Genomic DNA, 6,614 nt, shown 5'->3' with positions numbered 1-6,614 from the left:
ATCATTCCGAAAGGATCAGCCATTTAGAAGATATGGTGTTGACAAATATTACCATGAATTGTCATTTGACCTCACTGCCTGACCTTGACCTTTAGGGGACGGACCCTAACGTGTTTTAAGTCACACTATCTGGCCACGGTTAACAGTCAGTTAGAAGATATGGTCTGGACAACGTTTTACTAGACATACATAATTGGTATGGATAAATGCCTATCACGAAGTTCCTACAGTGAACGTAACTAAATATAAAACAACAGTCACTCTGCGTCCAAGCTTTCGGGCTAGACCTTCATCTGGGACGGAATGGTCCTCACACTTATGGTTACATCCATGTGTAAACTTCCTGTATTCAAATATGGATGTGACATAAGGCTGAGGACCATTCTTTTCGTAGAGTGAATGTTGCTATATAATTTGTTTGGGGTATAAAAGATTAATATACATAGGACTCATTAAGGTAATGTTTCCCTGAATTTTTTTTTCTTTGTATAAGAACTGGGGAACGGAACGACAAAAAATATGTATCCATTATTTTATCTAACCAGTATCAATATCACCGAAACATAAAGATATTTACATTATGTTTGCCATCTTCTCTCCTTGAAAATTTAGATAGAGAACCCCTACGCTCTGTGTTGTATCTCCAACAAAAAGAAGTACACATTTGTTGGCCATTTTTTTCTGAATTAAAGTTGCTTATTCGTTAATTTCAGGACAGATTTGTGTACGAAATAAACATAATCATACTTTCATTTCTAAAAAAACACTGGGAATCAGATTTCCACTGTACTACAGGTCAGTATATTATTACTCAAAATTAATCGAAATAATTTCGAACTCCTTTTTGTATATTACGTTAATTTTATAAATGCTACATGTACCTTTTGTTAAGACAATAGAAACTATTTTAACAGCTTTTACTACAGCCAATGTTCAGTTGTATATCATTCAGAGAGAGAGAGAGAGAGAGAGGGGGAGAGAGAAAGAGGGAGAGAGAATGAGGAGGAGAGAGTGATAGAAAAAGAGTCAATGTACTAGTCATTATAGCCCTTTGTAAATAAACAACAGCACTAAAGGACCAGTACTGCTTCATGGTTTCTTCTTCTTAATAAATAGTCACTCAAACTGCCAAAATAAATCGACTTATATCACATTGAAAACATCTAAGTCTACTGTCGTATGTGTTGAGTGTATATGATTTGTTTGATATGTTAGGGGAAATCCGTTACCTTTTTATTACTCCACATTGTCCATATTTTTAACACTGTTTAGCGTTATTCTAGACCACGGTAAAGTATGCAAATAATCATATGAATAAAAATATGCTGTTCCAGTAGTAAACTATTGGAGAGTAGGGTCCGGATTACACTACTAGTAAAACAACACAAGATATATCAGTTCATGGAGCGTTCTACAGGCGAGACTGGGGCTACTTGCTGTGTCCTCACAAAACGGGTAGTAGTTAGTACTGAGCAGGTACTGAACTTGATGCCGGCTCATCACTCTGGTCTGGCGTCCAGTCTGGATGGCACCTTTCACTCACCCTTGTTTCTATTCTGGATCTAATATGCTACGACTTTCCAAATTAATCGGTGCATGATGGTCTTGTTGATGTGGTCTAGTATGGCACTATTGTACATTTCTTTTTATCTGAAGAGAGTGCATCTACCAACATAAGTTCGTCTGTCCCCGATAGCGTGAACTATCGTCTGCAGATATGTGGACGATGTACCAGAGATCACTAGGAAAAGTAACAAGGATTTGTTGACGGAACACAGTAGAGTAAACCGAACACGGAACACAGTAGAGTAAACCGAACACGGAACACAGTAGAGTAAACCGAACACGGAACACAGTAGAGTAAGCCGAACACCAAATTTACCCAAGTCAAAGTGGACATATTTTTTTGGTTACGTATTAGTGAGGGAGAAAGTTGGGTCCATCACACTAAAAATATGGATTGGTAGCTGCAATGAGATCTCTGCCATCCCCTGAGCCTGCTGCTCGACTGATGTAATGATGTCATTACAGATGCAGAAGATGGAAAGACGAGGGATACAAAAAGTGTCCACCAAATTGGACTATAAGACAGGCTAAAGACAAGATCAAGACTGAGAAAAGCAACACAAAATTTATACAAAATTGAGTCCCCTTGGCCCAAGGATGCTCCAGACTAAACTAGAACTGTAAGCCAAAGGCTAACTAATACCCCCACCGCTGCTATATAAACCAGAACCAGACATCAAGGGGTAATTGCAATATCTGTAAACTTTAATTTAATCGGTCCAGTAGTTTATGAGGCAGACAAAGGTTTATTCAACAAAGGGCCATAACTCCTTTTAAAAGGCTTGGAATAAAAAAGTACTACTCGGATGCACAACTTCAGGGGGCAGTTACCTTTGGCCCAGTAGATTAGGAAAAGTTGTTAGGAAAATATTTTTTCAACAAAGGGCCATAACTCCATAAACAAGAGGCCCAATGGGCCTGCATCGCTCACCTGGTATAAATCTCACACTTGTAACCTTAAAAGTGATCTAAAATAAAGCTACAGGCAAAATAAAATATCAGTATTTATGATTAAAATTGGTTATGGTTATTCAGAAGAAGTTGTTTGAAGTTTTTAACATATTTGACCCCTATGACCTTGAATATGGGTGAAGGTCATTCATTTGAACAAACTTTGTAGCCCTTCATCCATGCATGCTACTGGCCAAATATCATCACCCTGGGCATTTTGGTTATTCAGAAGAAGTTGTTTAAAGTTTCTAACATATTTGACCCCTGTGACCTTGAATATGGGTGAAGGTCATTCATTTGAACAAACTTGGTAGCCCTTCACCCAAGCATGCTACTGGCCAAATATCATCTCCCTGGGCATTTTGGTTATTGAGAAGAAGATGTTTAAAGTTTTTGACATATTTGACCCTTGTGACCTTGAAAATAGGTGAAGGTCATTAATTTTAACAAACTTTGTAGCCCTTCATCCAAGTTTGCTTCCGGCCAAATATCGACACCCTAGGCCTTTCGGTTATTAAGAAGAAGTCGTTTAAAGTAAAATATTGACGCCGGACGCCGGACGCCGTACGCCGGACGGACGGACGACGGACGCCGCGCCACGGCATAAGCTCACTTGGCACTTCGTGCCAGGTGAGCTAAAAAGGGTTGGGAAAAAAATACCTGGATGCACAACATAAGGGGGGTAATTATCATATCTGAAAACTTTCGTTGAAATTGGCCACATAGTATTGGGGGAGTTGTCAGGTCAAGTATTTTTCAACAAAGGGATTACACCAAAAAAAAGGACAGATTGAAAAAATAAAACCTGGATGCACAACATCAGGTGGTAGTTATCATATGTGAAAACTTTCATTGAAATTGGCGCAGAAGTTTTGGAGAAGTTGTGCGGGAAAGCGTTTTACAACAAAGGTCAATAACTCCGTAAAAAATTCTTCTACGATACGCTGCGGTATGGCATAAGCTCACCATGCTCCTTCGGACCAGGTGAGCTAAAACTTGGCGACTGTTTGGCACGAGGCTTGTGGAAGACGAAAGATACCATTCTCCAGCACCAAGGAATTTCATTACATCAGAGATAGAGAAATACTTACAGAAAAGTCCATGAGTGGAAAAGAAGATCATGTCAACAAAATCAAGTATGTCATTGATCGGGAGAGCATAAAGATTAGTTCTGCAGGCACACCCACTTAGTAGTGTGTAAGACTGCAATGCTGAGTAGTGGACACACAGCAAGTATCCAGTTCTAACCTGTACAATTTGTCCAGTGACTAGGCGGGCAGTATGTTCGTGTAACTATATATATTCTATAAGTAATACGTAAATGTAACAACGATCCACTCTGATACTGCCAACTTCTGTTTTTTTTTATACAACAGTTAATCAAAAGCCAATGTAGAAACAGTCAGGTCGATTATTGACATTATGGCATGTCTTATTCTATACAACTAACCGTTCCCATTTTGTTACTGATAAGAAGCTAACGATAAGTCATTCATTCGTTTTCATTAATTTATTGTTGTTCTAGGAAATAATTGCATTCAAAAATTGTGTTAATTGTTGCCATTTCAGCAACATGTAGATTACATATACAGCACATTATGTTGTCAATATGTAGATTACTATTATACAGCACATTATGTTGTCAACATGTAGATTACATATACAGCATATAATGTTGTCAACATGTAGATTACATATACAGCACCTTATGTTGTCAATCCGTAGATTACATATACAGCACATTATGTTGTCAGCATGTAGGTTACATATACAGCACATTATGTTGTCAATATGTAGATTACATATACAGCACATTATGTTGCCAATATGTAGATTACATATACAGCACATTATGTTGCCAATATGTAGATTACATATACAGCACATTATGTTGTCAATATGTAGATTACTATTATGCAGCACATTATGTTGTCAACATGTAGATTACATATACAGCACCTTATGTTGTCAACATGTAGATTACATATACAGCATATAATGTTGTCAACATGTAGATTACATATACAGCATATAATGTTGTCAACATGTAGATTACATATACAGCACATTATGATGTCAACATGTCGGTTACATATACAGCACATTATGTTGACAATATGTAGATTACATATACAGCACATTATGTTGCCAATATGTAGATTACATATACAGCACATTATGTTGCCAATATGTAGATTACATATACAGCACATTATGTTGCCAATATGTAGATTACATATACAGCACATTATGTTGCCAATATGTAGATTACATATACAGCACATTATGTTGCCAATATGTAGATTACATATACAGCACATTATGTTGCCAATATGTAGATTACATATACAGCACATTATGTTGCCAATATGTAGATTACATATACAGCACATTATGTTGCCAATATGTAGATTACATATACAGCACATTATGTTGTCAGCATGTAGGTTACATATACAGCACATTATGGTGTCAATATGAAGGGTACATATACAGCACATTATGTTGTCAACATGAAGATTACATATACAGCACATTATGTTGTCAACATGAAGATTACATATACAGCACATTATGTTGTCAACATGAAGATTACATATACAGCACATTATGTTGTCAACATGAAGATTACATATACAGCACATTATGTTGTCAACATGTAGACTACATATACAGCACATTATGTTGTCAATATGTAGATTACATATACAGCACATTATGTTGTCAATATGTTTCAGCAATTCAGCTGTAAACATATATATATACACCAGCACCAACTAAATAAAGAATTCTGCTACATGTCAAAGTGTTTTAAAGTAACACTACATATCATTTAAACATGATGTTTGTGTACTGTAGGTTAGTGAACAACATAAATATTGCTATCTACTTGTATGTATGGAAGACAGAGATTTCTCACAAATACATGCAAGCACTTATTGCTGCAATGACAAAATATATACGTGATTCTGATTATTAATTTACAGAGCACTTTGATGCCATATTTGGTAAAAAGGCAAGCTTCACTCTTTCTAATTATGTTTACTTGTCAAAGTGGATGACCATCCAATGCCCTTCTTGTAGACTGTGTAGACTGTGATATGTATGTAGACGGTGTAGACTGTGGTATGTATGTTGACTGTGATATGTATGTAGACTGTGTAGACTGTGATATGTATGTAGACTGTGATATGTATGTAGACTGTGGTATGAATGTAGACTGTGGTATGTATGTAGACTGTGATATGTATGAAGACTGTGATATGTATGTAGACTGTGGTATGTATGTAGACTGTGTAGACTGTGGTATGTATGTAGACTGTGTAGACTGTGGTATGTATGTAGACTGTGTAGACTGTGATATGTATGTAGACTGTGATATGTATGTAGACTGTGATATGTATGTAGACTGTGGTATGTATGTAGACTGTGTAGACTGTGGTATGTATGTAGACTGTGTAGACTGTGGTATGTATGTAGACTGTGTAGACTGTGATATGTATGAAGACTGTGATATGTATGTAGATTGTGATATGTATGTAGATTGTGATATGTATGTAAACTGTGTAGACTGTGATATGTATGTAGACTGTGGTATGTATGTAGACTGTATAGACTGTGGTATGTATGTAGACTGTGTAGACTGTGGTATGTATGTAGACTGTGTAGACTGTGGTATGTATGTAGACTGTGTAGACTGTGATATGTATGTAGACTGTGATATGTATGTAGACTGTGGTATGTATGTAGACTGTGGTATGTATGTAGACTGTGATATGAATTAAGACTGTGATATGTATGTAGTCTGTGATATGTATGAAGACTGTGGTATGTATGTAGACTGTGTAGACTGTGATATGTATGTAGACTGTGTAGACTGTGATATGTATGTAGACTGTGTAGACTGTGGTATATGCATGTAGACTGTGCAGACTGTGATATGTATGTAGACTGTGTAGACTGTGATACGTATGAAGACTGTGATATGTATGAAGACTGTGATATGTATGTAGACTGTGATATGTATGTAGACTGTGTAGACTGTGATATGTATGAAGACTGTGATATGTATGTAGATTGTGATATGTATGTAGATT

The 6,614-nt window shown here is 36.6% G+C and overlaps 1 long non-coding RNA gene across 1 annotated transcript; it reads right to left on the bottom strand.

Annotated features, from left to right (window-relative positions):
* Nucleotides 1-4,012: 4,012 nt before the first annotated feature.
* On the bottom strand, nt 4,013-5,805 carry LOC110449931. The gene is made up of 2 exons (XR_002462914.1): nt 4,585-5,805; nt 4,013-4,222 (listed from the first exon to the last, which is right to left on the bottom strand). It is a non-coding gene; the product is annotated as an uncharacterized LOC110449931 (long non-coding RNA).
* Between the last annotated feature and the right edge of the window lie 809 nt (nt 5,806-6,614).

The sequence above is a fragment of the Mizuhopecten yessoensis genome, unplaced genomic scaffold (assembly GCF_002113885.1).
Source record: "Mizuhopecten yessoensis strain PY_sf001 unplaced genomic scaffold, ASM211388v2 scaffold497, whole genome shotgun sequence".
Lineage (NCBI taxonomy): Eukaryota > Metazoa > Mollusca > Bivalvia > Pectinida > Pectinidae > Mizuhopecten > Mizuhopecten yessoensis.
This window is presented reverse-complemented; position numbering and strand designations above follow the sequence as displayed.